The sequence below is a fragment of the Lichenostomus cassidix genome, chromosome 2, assembly GCF_008360975.1.
Source record: "Lichenostomus cassidix isolate B80296 chromosome 2, HeHo_3.0, whole genome shotgun sequence".
NCBI classification, from domain to species: domain Eukaryota; kingdom Metazoa; phylum Chordata; class Aves; order Passeriformes; family Meliphagidae; genus Lichenostomus; species Lichenostomus cassidix.
Genome location: NC_139482.1, coordinates 88,076,342 through 88,091,104, shown reverse-complemented (window position 1 = coordinate 88,091,104; position 14,763 = coordinate 88,076,342). Strand labels below are relative to the sequence as shown.

General features: G+C 40.4%; 1 long non-coding RNA gene across 1 annotated transcript; it reads left to right on the top strand.

Annotated features, from left to right (window-relative positions):
- Window positions 1-803: 803 nt before the first annotated feature.
- LOC146441732 (uncharacterized) lies at window positions 804-2,284 on the top strand. Its single transcript, XR_014849518.1, has 3 exons — window positions 804-979; window positions 1,361-1,808; window positions 2,119-2,284. It is a non-coding gene; the product is annotated as an uncharacterized LOC146441732 (long non-coding RNA).
- Window positions 2,285-14,763: the final 12,479 nt, after the last annotated feature.

Here is a 14,763-nt window from a genome sequence, read left to right as displayed (position 1 = left end):
TTTTTTACCAGTATTTAGCCTAGAAAGAGGCAAAACATTGAGAGGTTCTTACCTTGATTCAGCACTTCCATTTTCTTGCCTTTCAGTTGGATAAATTCATTAATTAATTGAAACAACTTGATCCCTACTTATAATAAAAAAATATGGGGTTTTTTAATGTTTGTTGTTTGAAATTTTGTAACAGATTGCTTAGGCAAAGGTATTTCAACCTATAAAGTATCACTTACCTACTGTAATAATTGATTCAAATATTGTCTCACTCAAACTTCTAATTTCTACCTATGATTGACTACTTAAATACTAGAAGATATTTGGGTATTTCCCCCCTTCCTATTAATTGAAAGACTTGCAAATTTACAAAGAGTTTCCTGCAATAATTTCAATTAGAACTGAGCAAATACTCTCCACCTAGCAATTCAGGAAATGCTTTATTATCTTCCTTGTTGCTAACTCTCTGGGGAAAATTCCTCAAATAAAACTGATGTGTTGCTAGTATGAGTTATTCTTCCCCTTCTTCCTTCACACATACAATTTAGAGATTACATGCAGTTCTCTGGAATATTTTATGCTTAAAATACAAAGTCTTTTGAATGTTCTCATTAATTTTCACAACTTCATTATTTGCTGAGTTAGTTAACACAATGTGCAGTCAGGACTGGCACAGTCACAAACCTCATGGTGGGAAAACTTTAACGAGCTTTTCCCTCCACCCATCTGCTGCACTGGCACAGCAGCAGAGATTAAGGAGCACATATTTGAGATGACACTTGTCACTCTTTCTCATACAAGGCAAACCACTTCTCATGCCAGCTTTGGTCTAAGCGGTGACGGTCACTTCAGGCACCAGCGTGAGAAAGAAAAGGAAGGAAAAAAATAAAAGTGATTTCTCCATCTGTTTATGCTTGGACAACACAGAAAACTGAGCTTTGAACATTCCCAGGATCACCTTTGTTGGAGAATGACTAAAAATAATGCAGAGGTAAGATAATGTGAGCCATGGGCATGTGGGACGTGGAAAACTTAGCCTGGAGAGAGGGAGTGTCACTGAAACAGCTTTTCCTGCAGGAAGCACAGTCTGTAGTCTTCCTCTGAATTAATTTATTTTAATGAGGTTTTGATTCTGCCTTGGAAATTCTCTTCCCCCTCCCAAATTTCCTTTTGGGAGAATCCACACACCATTCCAAGATCAGGCCTGTGTTGCCTTTGTTAGGACAATTTAGCTATTAGAAAATTAACAGACAGGAGAAGAGATTAGGTTTACCTGTTGGCAAATATCAATAGAACTTCAGAACCTTTGCAGAGAGACCTGCTGAATGGAGGGAAAAGCTTCCCATTTTGTGAGCTTTTATTTTCATTTAAGGGAGTCAAACTTACTGTGCTCTACCCCTTGCTCATCTGGGACAACACAGGCACATCTGGACTGCTTGGAAGCAACCTGAAAACCCACAGGTATCTCATCCACATCTCTGGTTCTACCCCCCCCTCCCGCTAGTCATATCTGAGAAAGCTCCTGGGACATCTTTGGGGATCTCTGAGAGGCCCAATTTTGCCTTGGGCTACATGGAGTTCCTCCACCAAATTCATGTAGGGCCAGTTCCACCTTCTGTTTGCTCAGCAAGGAGAGGACTCACTGATAGTTGGAGAGACCAGGGCTCAGTGATGGCTTTTCCTCAGCTACCGGGAAGCTTCCTGAATGCCAGGCCTGGGGCTGTTCTGGAACAGAACCAGCCTGACCTCATGTTTGTAGAAGGGATCAAAATTTAAGTGGTGGTACCATCAAATCTGGATTAAGGCACCCAGGAGTTGGTGTGAGTGTGACAGCCGAGCTTTGCTGTCAGAGCGCTCGGTAGACAGAAAAGAACTAATTGAAAATATTAAATGGCTGTTCGGTTATTTAAAATGTTTATTCAAGCAGAAGCTTTGAATCATGTTTTCCTTCTTCTTGCCAAGTGCCCCAGCCCATAGGCTCAGGAATACAGCCAGGTCACACACCTTTTCCACCTGATCCAGCAGACATCCTTTTTTCACAATTCAAAGGGCGAGAACATAAATGGGAAGGTTTGGGATTCGCTACCCTCTGTTCAAGGGAGCACCCAGCCTCCTGCTGAGGGCCCTCAGGTGCCAAATTTGATTTTCTACAGGCAGAGGAAGGGTGTCTTGCCAGATGCCCTAAAGACTCTGTCCCCAGTCACACCAGAAACCATCAGAAACTCCCAGCTTGAGCTAGGTGAAGAGTGTTTGACGGACAAAGAAAACAACAGTGCATTTCCACAGTCTATGCTGGTAGATGCCCATGACAGATCCCTGTTTCATGCTTTGCCTTCTGTGGCAGGAGGCTGCTACAACCTACAATACAGCTGAACTGTAGATGTGGCTCAGGACTGCATTGTAACACTAGAAGAAACAGCACTTCAGCCCACATTGAAATGCTTTCCAGCCTCACAAAATCAGTCACTGCTTTCCAAACCAGCAGATATCCTGAAGACTGTGGGAAGCCTGGGAAAACACCACAGCCTGGTATTTCTAAAGCAGCCACAGAACTAAATCTGCTGAGGGAAACAGAGGACATGTGTTGAAGCCAGGCATACAAACATATTTTGTAAGGCTAATCTTCACATTTTCCTGCACTTCATTCCCTATTCCTTTGCTGCATTTCAGCCAGAATCCAAGTGTGTACATCTTTTCAAACAAGCCACGAATAATTTTCCCTCTTAAATTTGTTTGCCATTGTAGCAACATTATTTTACAGCACACCAAGAATTTATTGAGGTTTTTTTTAATACTATCACAATATCTCACTTTTAATTACTTGAACAAAAGGGTTTCGAGTCCGTCAGAGTGCCTTTCAAGGCCTGCAAAGATATTAACTGATTCCATAACCAATTACCTACATTTTCCTTTACTTATTGCAAATGTGACCTTTTGTTAGAATTTGATTGCAAGTTTCCTGCTGTGAGTATATAACTATCTGTGTGTCTGAGAATGGCTACCCTCCACTCATGTGATGACTGCTGTTAATTTTAATACACTTTGATGGCTAGAGAACAAATAAGTGTCTGTGACACAGAGCAGAGACATTTGAAGGTGGATAAACTACCACTTTAATGAGTAGAAATCAGCAAGTAAAGGGGCCTTCCAGTGACAAACCAGAAGACCTTCAACCTAAGCAAAGTATTTTTCAATCTGGAGGGGATTAAAAAAACATCCTACTTTCCACAGAGGTGAAATAACAAAGCACCCCATAAAAATTACAAAGATTGTAGAAGAGTGCATAAATAAATTATCTCAAGAGGAAATCTATTTTTCTTATAAATTAAACTGTGCGGGAGAAAATATTTCAGAGAAACTGTTGTACTTATGTTTTTATTACCTGTTGATAGTAATTCTCTGAAATATGAAAAAAAAACCACCATGTTTATAGACCTATTTTTTCCATAGCGGCGCTGCATTACTCTTGTTTGGATTTTGTTTGGGTTTTTTTTTGTTCACTGCAAAGACAATCTTCAGGCTAGAATCATATCTCTGAAGAAAAATATACTAACGCAATTTTTGGAGTCCAGAGGAGAGCAAGGATTAAAATTAGGGACCTGGAAGGATTTCCTTGCAAGACAAGATTAAAAAGTTACTAACCCTGACTAAGTAATGATCAAGGTGAAACATTAATTCTTTATAAATATTTGAATACTATGAATCCTTAAGAGTGAGTGGAATTAATTAACATATGTAAAGGAGTACTGGGATAATAGAAGGATCATAACAACAAAAATATGAAAAGTGTATCATTTATTGTAAAGAAAAAATATAGAAATTATCCAAAGTAAATGAATAAAAAATATTGTCTGCTTATGTAAAATTATATTGGACTGAAGTTTGATTCTTCAAGCTGCATTCTTTTCTTTACAGTTATTTCCCCCATAAATGCACAATTACACGCAGAGGTTCCGTTGTGTAAAATTAGGAGACAAACAGAAAAGCCTTGCACCAGGCTCTTTTGTTCTTCCTCTTCTAGTTTTCTTCCATAATTTGTGGGTGTATTCTGAAACCCAAGTACTGATGTGTTATCAGTAGTGGAAAAGTTTGCAGAGCACAAGGTCTCTGATTACATGTTAAAAAGGAGAAGCAAGCAAAGAAGGTGTTTCCAGTCACTGATTAAAAATTCTTATTTATTTTCAGAAAAAAAAAAACAAAACAAACAGTTTTATCTTGTTACCCCCAGAAAGAAATCCCACTTTTGCACTGACTCCAGAATCTACCACTTGCCTTGGATTCTAACTCTCTTATTAAATACTCTCTACAATCATGAGAAAAGCTTCAGACTTGTATGAGGACTTAGGGCCCTCTGCAGCATTTTAGTTTCACAGTCTATAGCTGACTTGTTTTCTGTTATCACTGTTAATTAAATAAGCAGAGGAGTGGCATTGCCTTTGAAAAATACTTCCCATTATAAAAGCATTTTTCTGTAACAATAATTTGTGTCAATATCTTAATATTTTTGGCCTGAAATTGTCCATATAGAGTCAGATAATTTTGTCCTAGTTGCTAGAAGAATTTCTGCAAAGAAGACACAACTTATTCCATGAGTCAGATGAGCAAAATTACTATGATGCTTATTCAAGCCCCTCCATTTAGTGATGGTGTCAGAAGGCAAATTGTTGTAGCTCACATTCTTCTCAGGAGGTAGGAAAAAGCTCTTGGTCTAATTGCCATCATCACTAGCTTATCCTTGATAAAGTAAATTTTAATGATCATTCCAGTGGTCCCACAGTTCACTAGGTCATGTATTGTTGGCACAGACCATCCACAGAGTCATACAAAACTCAGGGTGCTGCTCCCTTTTTTTTTTTTGTTTGGTTTTTTTGTTGGTTTTGGTTTTGATTTTGGTTTTGGTTTTGTTTCTGGCTAGGTCACTGGGAGGAAGTGGCCTTTGTCCCATTAGCTGAGTAGCTCCATGGTCTAGGCAGCTGGCCTCCACCACAATTGCCTTTCTACTCTTCTAATGTCAAATGTCAAAAACTTGCCTTGATGCCATCAGCAGCTCACACCAACCTCTTTTATTCTTCTGAACCTCAGGAGTGGTTAGCAGTCACCCATAATCTGCCACTGTTCTCTTGCCAACTTGTCAATGAGCTTCCTAAGACTCCTGCCTAAGTTCTGTATCCGAATATATTTTTTCAAGGCATTAATTAATACTCTCTTTCCTTTAGAGCACCAGACTGGAGCCCTCTGTATACCTGGTGGCTGTTTTCCTGGAAAAGAAGGGACTGTAATGGCAAGAGGGCAGGCAGGGCTGGAGCTGTCAGAGCTCTGCTGATCATAGGACAGCACTTGAGCATAAGATCATTGCCAGCCAGTGTCCAGACTTGGCTTTCTCCTGCAGGGCAGCTAGCTGGCACACTGCACAGCACTTTGGGACACAAACTGACAGCCAAGCCTTGAAAATGATGCTGAGGAAGACAAGCAAGGTTTGTGCTCAGTGATATCCTCAGACTGGAACAAGCTCACCAGCCAACAGACACAGTCAAAAGAGATCTGGCACGCAAGCCCGAAGGTTTGGGTGGCATTTCCAAGAGGAACTACTGGTAGCAAGTAGTTCCACACAACTTCTTAAAAAATCAATGTTGAATCCATGTTTACAGTGAATAGAAACAGAGCACTTAGTAGAACATTGTTCACAGAAAAGCTCAGGCAGTCTTGCCTTTCTGTATCAGTGTGACCTGCGATTTTTTTCCCTGATTCTCAGTAAGTATTACTGAAGCAAGCAGGAGGGAGGAAATGCTTATATTACAATGGATATATTTTTTAATAAAATGTAATTGATATCCAGGTATATGTCAGTCAAGGACATGAAACCTAGACTGTGAAATCCAGTGAGATAGCAAATCTTACCATATCTGATTATATTAAGGGCAAAGGGCATTTCAAATATAAGACAATCAAGATGAATTAAAAATCAGAACAATACAAGATGCAAAGCTGCATGTCTTTGAAAACAGAAACTGCTTGTTATTGGCACACACTGTATTATACAACATCTTGCACAATGTCCCTAATCTATATCTTTCTCCATTAAAAACTTCCTTGTGTTGTTCTTTTTTTCAATGGGATGTTATAGATACATTTCAGTGGGTTTTGATCTCTTAGAACTGAATTTGCCATATTTTTTTACCACATCATAACCTTCTAAAATTACTTACAAAAATATTGACAAAATCAGTAAGGAAGATATTAATAACAAATAAAATTACATATTTCCTATATACACCTATTAAAATTCAGCCAGTTTTTGCAACTCATGTCTTAAAAGTTGCACTGTAGACTGTGAAGTTACTTTAAGCAATTAAAAGGAAAGAGTAATATTTTATATCAGTGAAAAACCAGACCTGCTACTCCATGACAAGGGGTTTCAAACTTTTTTTTTTGTCCTTCCTTTTGCAAGAACAGAACAATTTTACCCACAGAGTAGATTGAGGCAGATTTTCACATTAGTAATCACTGGTTTTGCTGGCAAAGTAGAATAACAAGACAAAGGCTGGAGATGCCATATTTGCAAGATGGACTAGATAGGTGGGATCCCATTGCCTAAACGTTGTCACCTCAGGTTATCTGAGATACCGTGGGCAGCCACAATACCTGCAGGATGCTGGCAGGTCTGAGGTAGGACTTCAGGGAGATCTGCTCCCTTACAAACCAGGAGGTGGAGGCCAAGCGGGCTTAAAATGTTGTCAGAGCCAACATCAAAATTGATACTTGGCCCTCCTGTTTCAGCAACTGAATCTCCCTCTCCTCCTTGAGTATTCCTTAGCTTGATCTCCTTGTAGGGCCTAGGGCTGTAGTTTGCCTTTCACTCCATTCCTACCAGAAAATCAAATTTCCCCAAACATTTCACAGAAACTGAACCCCAAGATTTTGATTCCCCAGTTTTTCAGCTGAGAAAGGACCAAAAATACTTTATCTCTGTTTTCTCTCTTCCTCTTTAGGAGTTCATATAAATTATGAAATGCACCAGCTGGGTCCTTACACCTCAATTCTGGCCACCTTGGCAGAACAAAAATAACCTATTCTGGAGATGTGAGAGCTTTCTAAAAATTCTCACTCTGTTTTAAAAGTAAATGCCTAAGATATGTGACTTCTCACAAAAGTAAATAAAAACTACTGGAATCTTTGCTGTCTTATAGCATTGTTCAGTGGTGAGTGCTCTCAGAAGGTGAAAGATCTGCTCTGAGATACAAATTAATGTGGAAACCAGGAGCTCAGGCCAGTTCTCCTACTGACCAGGAGACTGCCTGCAGCAGAAAACCATTGCAGAATTGCAGGTGCAGCCTACCCAGGCTTGACAGAGCTGTTCCATCTCATGTTAATAATTAAATATTCATTGGAGCATGGACCAGAACCTGACTCTCCCACTTCCCAGGTGATAGCCCTAATTATATGCCTATGTCATCAATCTCTGTCTCTGCTGTAATGAATTGTCATTATTTGTATATACTGGAAGAGTTTTAACAGGAGATAGCTCTCCTCCCTCTTTCCCTCCCCTCTGAATATCTGACAGCCAAGAGGTTGCAGTACTCCTTCTGGCACAGATGAAGAGGCAGGTTCAAGTCTTCTCTGAATTACACAGAGTAATGAATCTGAGAAGAGGTGCATGGGGAATAGTCATGGTCACTGCAAGGCAGTCCTCGAAGTCTCTTCCTTTGGCTAAGCTGAGGGAGACGATTCTGGTAGGAATTCAGCTGAGACCATTAAGGATCCTGACCAGGTTGGCTGTGGTTATTTGTTTGTGAATGCCCAACAGACACTGAGCTAGGGCTTTAAAAATCCTGCTGCTTCCTTAAGACTAGAATTGTGCACCAAAAAGAACGCATGGATGCTGAAGTCTGTTCACACACCTAACCCATATTATCTACAGGATTACCTGCAGAGGTATACATTGCTTCAAATAATTTTCTAATGAAAGACAGTGTCAATAATCAATACAGTGGGTCTGTGATCCTCTCCCTTCAGGTGTCATTACACAGCCCTTGCCACTGACTAGAACAACATAAAGATTTCACATTAAGACTCACACAAAAGATCCTTCAGACTCTATAATCACATATTGCCTCTCCAGGGCATTTTCTACAATGCAATACTGTATTTTCATATCCATTACTCACATTCTCCATAATACTTTCAGCCCTAACACTGCTGAAATTACTTGTGCAGGCTTTAAACAGGCTGGTTATACTACACTAAGTAGGTGTTTCCCCAGAGTTTTCCATAGCTAGATGCTTCCTGAAATGCAGTGCAAGAGAATTTGTTTATCACAGGTTACGAGTCCGTTAATGCTTACCTTTTCTTTAGGAAAACAAATGAGATTAGAACTGATAAGCTTAGCACTATTTATAATAGACTCACTAGTTCTGTTCACCCTCTGTGTGTGAACAGAATTACTAGCAGAATTACTAACTCTACAATGTCGAAAAGCTTTTTCTATTAAACTCTGGTAAAAAGAGAGCATGGATTTTTTTTTTTTCCCATGACAGCTTTACACATTAACCTCTTTAATATTGCAGCTTCTCTCGTTAGGGTCTGAGTGCTTTGCCAAGTCAAGCTGCACCAGGAGCCAGTGCAGTGCCCACATGACTGGGAGAGGTGTGGGGCACAAGATGAGCTTTACCCCTTGCACACCCGATCACAGGCTGAGGCAGGATCCTTCTTCCCCCACCACACAGTACCCAGGACAAGGCTCCCACTCTCCAGCTGCTGCACAGAGTCACAGATCCACAGATCCCCTTAGGTGATCTACATCAGGTTCCTGTGACCATGAGGACAAGGAGAAAAGGCAGTGTGCTGCTGTGGATAGCCAGTAACCCAGTGCTGCTGCTAGGATTTGGAGATGAGGACTCCTGCACCCTTATGTCTCTCAGTAAATTTGCACCTGCAAATATTGACTGAATTCTACTACAGATAACATGCCCATAGCTAATCCATGCTTATACCATCTTTGGTCCTTCCCCATTGCATCGATCATTTTTTTTTAAAGCAATTACTGTGTAAGGCAGCAGCAATTAAAACATCATTTTCTAAAATCCATTCAAAATGGTAGTTTTAAAAATGTTACCATGTAAATCTTTTGCATCCTAGTTGTGCTTTTGCTAACAGCAGTTACAACAGTGTCACCTCAGTGAGTTGTTAGGACTTAATTTCACCTTAACAGAGTAGCAGGAGAACCAGACTTTCCGAATCCGGCTTTAGCACACTCAAAAGGAGAAGAAACACTGAAGGCAAAACTGAGTATTTGTTTTGTCAGTGGCAGCATTCAAACATTATGCCCTCATCCCAGCATAGCCTTTGTGAAGCCAAAGAGAAATGTGCAGCAGGACAGTGTATATTGATTCACAAGGTCCTGTGGGACCAAGGAGAAAGTTTCACCTGCAGTTGGCTGTGAGGGAAGGAATGGCACATTGCTAGAACTTGGATCACACCATTTCTACAGTGGGAAAGACAGAAAAAGCAGAGAGAACATCTATTAAGACTCAAGCATGCTTTATGAAATACAGCTACAAGCAGTATTGATTTTATCTCCTTTCATCTATATAGGAGAAAGAGAACTTTACCTCTGCTTATAATTGCTTTAATAATAAAGAAACTAAAAGCCTAGCTGTGATCTCCCATCTATAAGTAAGAAAACATGATGAAAATGTAGGAAGGAAAAGGGAATGGAAAAATGTTAGCTGAGCAGTTCACTTGGCTACTAAGCAGAACTACTAGTAGATCTGCCTTATCACATTATTGTTATTGTGGTGGCTTGCCATGCCATCTAGCAGGGACTCGGGGAACTACCAGTTCTGGGGAAGAACTGAAAAGGCAACACAAAAGCAAGATGAGGAAAAAGATCTGAAATATATTTTTTAAGAGTAAATATAAGCATTTGCATTTTTCCAATAAAACAGCTTCTGAATGGAAAGTAGTTTCTACAAAAAAGATCTTCTGCCTTTAATTCTTTAACACATAATTAAGCTCTTCCACAAGTTCATTATACGTTGCGTATGAAAATATTTTTCTTCTACATTTAAACATCTCATGTTTGCTCAGTTTTTCTAACAATGAAAACCTGCAGCTGCCTTTTTATATATCATGTGTTTCGTTTCTGATATGTTCATTTTCTTAGTCCCTTCTCTGATATCTTTTTCTGATGCTTCTGTGAGTTGAACCCCTCATGCTTCTAGACCAATACTGAGATTAAACTCACAGTGGCTGATGAATATCACTGCACGACCTTTGTCTAATACAGTTGTACTTTACTACATACTGGCATGCAAAAATGACTTTTTACACTTTTTTTCAAGGGGCAATATGCCATTTTTTTAGACTAAAGTCATTTCCCAGCCAAGAAATTACTAATCTCCACCAGATATGCCAAATAGAAACAGTACATTAATGCAAACTTCATAAAGTCAGATTCTTGCTTGAAGGCTGTATTCTACACTGCATGGACAAAATCACATTTCTGTTCTCTTTTTAAGCTTTTTATGAAACAGGAAGTTTGAATGAGATTTTATTTGTTCTTAGCATAAAGCTACAGCTTTCTATCATGTGGCCACACAGGAAAAGCCTTTCCAAACCTTTACATACATAAATACTCTGTTTGCCCCTGGGAATTCTTGAAAGGACATGAGAATGTCCCAACTGCTGTCCCTCTACCTCTCACTGAGAGCCCAAGCCTCCTAGAATTTCACATTCTATCAAATTGACAACTTTGACATTTCTCCTTCATTTTCCCTCTTTGTTACTCAATTTCCACTGTATCTATCTTCCTTCTCTGGTATGAATGCCTTACACTCCACACATTTTAACCCATACACCTTTTCTCCTCATTTTAGTAGTTTCCTTTTCCTTTCTCTCCTGTAACACACAGCAGATCCCACCAAAAAGTGGTTTCCACCTCCCCTGAATGCAGATGCACTTTGACTGCATTCTCCCCATTGGAGCTATCAATAGCACCACCACCACCATCACAGACAGCTCAGAGAAAAAGATTGGATAAGTGAAGATCTGCTGTTGACTTCACCATTGTACATCCTCCAGTCCCCTCATCCAGCAGAATGGAGTGACTGGAAAACAGACATAAGATGTGGATACAAGACTGAACACATCAATCCAGCTCCACCCAGCCCTGACGCTGGCCATGGATCCATTTTTTCTTGGTCTCCCTGTGCATACAGGGGCATCAGTCCCTACCGTGTGCATCAAGTGTAATGTTGCTTCCTGGAAGAGCCCATATTTGCAGTGAAATCTCTTGGCAAACCATCTAGAAATGCCAGGATCTCTGCCATCCTTACCCTGTGTCTTTGATCCCCTGGTTGCCAGATTTTCCCATGTGAAAATGTACACATAGGAATAAGAGAGAAGACTACTGGTTGTGGCAACACTCTCCAAGAGACAGAGATATGTGATTTTTTTTCCTCTGGTGCTGAAGGAGCCCTGCTAGACAGGATGGAGAACAGGAACCGAGTTGTTCAGTCACCTTTGGCTCTTTAAGCATATGGAAAATCTTTAACTCCTACTACCCATCTGCCCCAGGACACTCATCTCCCATTGAGCTGTACCACCTTCACTCTCTGCTAGCTGCTCTCCTGCCATTACAAGTTACATTGCCAATACAGACAACATCCTGGTTGGAAATTGGTGTCACAGTCTGAGTCTTCACTGACACCACCAGGACTCCCGCTATCAGCTGCATTATTCCACTGAAGAAAATCAGTTATTTTATTCTAAATCCTAAAGCACATTTGCAGAAACTGGTTTTGGTCCAGGGGTCTAGTCCTTCATTAATCCTTTTTAGATTTACCTACTTAGCATCACAAAGCACATAATCAATTTTTAACAGAATTATCAACCATGTTCTTCCTTACATATATTCTTCCCTTGTCTGTATTAGTTTTTATTTACTGATATTGAATTCCTAAACCATTTTACAATTCAGTTAAAATTCTTCTGTGACTCTAATTTGTTGCTGCCCTCAATAATTTTATATCATATTGTTTTTCACAGTAGTTTTTATCTTCTTTTCCAGATGTTGCATGCATAAGCTCAATGCGATTTCAGACTCATGATGTGTCCTTCCACAAAAATTGACCTCTTATAAACATAGCTTTTCCCTCATCCCCTGGACAGTTATTAGTATACAAGAAGACCACACAACAAATTCATTAATCCAGAGGCCTGTAGTGATGGAACTACCTGGAGTTCCTTTAGAAGATGCTGTGTTTGTTTTGGCTGGTACAGAGTCCATTTTCTTCACAGTAGCTAGTACAGGGCTGTGTTCTGGATTTCTGCTGAAAACAGCATTGATAATATAGAGATGGTTTCATTACTGCTGAGCAGTGCTTGCACAGGGTCAAGGGATTTTCCTGTTTCTTCCACTGCCCCACCAGTGAGGAGGCTGGGGGTGCACAAGGAGTTGGGAGGGGACACAGCTGGGAATGGTTAGCCCAAACACAGGAATATCCCACAGCATACGGTGTCATGTTCCACATAGAAAGTGGAGGGAAGAAGGAGGAATGGGGGAGATTTGGAGCAATCACCTTTTGTCTTTTCAAGTCACTGTGACATGTGATGGGTCCCTGCCCTCCTAGGGATGCCTGAACACCTGTCTGCCCATGGGAAGTGGTGAATGAATGCCTTGTTTTGCTTCCCTGGAGTGCACAGCTTTTGCTGTCCCTATTAAACTCTCTTTGGCTCAACCCATGAGTTTCCTCACTTTTAGTTTTTTGATTCTCTCCCCCATCCTGCTGGAGTGTATGTCTAGCTCCCTACCAGTGGCCAAGCCTCTGCCCCTTCACCACTGGACAATAAACAACAACAAAAGAAAAAAAAAAAGCTTTCATCCTCTTTTCTGTGGCACTTTGCCAACCTCTGCACTCCTGTGTCTCTTCCTGGACTCTCTCTTTGAGGAGGAGGTTCTTTCTAAAAACCTTCCATTTCCAAGCCCACCTGCATGCTTTGGCAGTGATTTTTAGACTGTAACATCGATAAGTTGATAATAGTTTGTAAACTGGAATAAAATTATCATCAGAAAATCCACAGAACCCTAGGAAATTCTTTTTTCCAAAGACATTATTCTGTTAAGAGATCTGACTAGTAGTTTTTAAAAATAAACTTGGTTGCATAGGAAAAGGATGCAAGCCAGAGGGATTTTGACAGGCTTGAGAAGTAGGTCACTGAACCTCATGAGGTTAAATGAGGCCATGGGCAGTCTTGCACTTGTGTTGCTGCAATCACCAGTATCAGTACAGGCTGAGTGATGAATGGACTGCAAGCAGACCTGAAGAGAAGGACTAGGGATACTGGTGGATATAAAATTTTATCTGAGCCAGCAACGTGCTCCTGCAGCCCAGAAAGCCAACCGTGTCCTGAGCTGCATAAAAAGAAACGTGGCCAGCAGGTTAAGGGAGGTGGTTCTCCCCTTCACTCCATTCTTGTGAAAACCCATCTGGAGTACTGCATCCATTTCTGGGGTCCCTAGTAGAAGGAGCCTGTTGGAGCAGGTCCAGAGGAGGGTCAGGAAAATGACTAATGGGCTGGAACAGCTGTCCTGTGAAGACAGGCTGAGAGAGTCAGGGTGTTCAGCATGGAGAGGAGGATCTGGAGAGGCCTTATAGTGGCCTTGGAATACTGTAAGGGGACTTTTAAGGAAGATGGATAGAGGCTCTTTTTACCAGAGCCCGCAGTGAAAGACAAGGGCAAATTGTTTCAAACTGACAGAGAGTAGGTTTAGACTAGATATAAGTATGAAACTTTTTGCAATTACTTTGGCTTGACATTGGAAAAAGTTACCCAGAGAAGCTGTGAATTCCCCATACCTAGCAGTGCCCAAGGCCAGGTTGGATGGGGCTGGTCTAGTGGAAGATCTCCCTGATCTTTGATGGAGGATTGGAACTAGATGATCTTTAAAGATACCTTTTAATCCAAGCCATTCTATGATTATATGACTGGAATCACTAAAATAGTGAACAGATGAAGAAGGGACACATAATCAACCACATCAAATTACATGCAAGTGATATACCAGGAGGCTGTTACTGAAAAGTGAAATACTTAAAAGAGTATTTCCATTGCTGCTCACACAACCAGCTTCCCACTCCTTGATGTTTCTACTCTGGAGTCTAAATAAGGCAAGATTAATGTGGGAAAAATTGCACATGACCATACAATTCAGAATCCAAGTGCATATATAGAAAAGACAGGAAGCACATGCAGATAAGATGACTGAAGGCTCAGTTCTAGATTCTGAGTGGTTCAGAAAATTACAACAGAAATATTTTTCGAATAGAATTTAAAAAGAAAAAAAAAAGGAAATTCTTAAAATTTATTTATTTATTTGAATCTTAAAGAAAACAAACACCAAAACTTGACAGTACTCTATAGAACTGTAGCAGCAGAAGCCACTACCCCAAGCTCTACTACAGTGACACGTCAGCATTTTCAGCACAGAGGCAGCCCCTGCAGTTGCAGTTTTGGCTGCTGTAGCAGCAGCTGTTACTCCCTTGGCAGTAGCACAACCTGGGTTCTTCAGATCTTCATCAGCTTTTGACAGACTGGATATCCCTAAGAAGGCCAAATGAAAGGAGAATCTTACCACTGTAAAGGACTGAAAATTTCCAGGACAATTAAAATGGCACTTCTACAACCCAAGGCATTTCCACATGAAAAATATCCAAACTTATATTTCACAAACACAGTAGCAGCATGTAATTTTCAGAGAAGTAATTTAGATCTTCC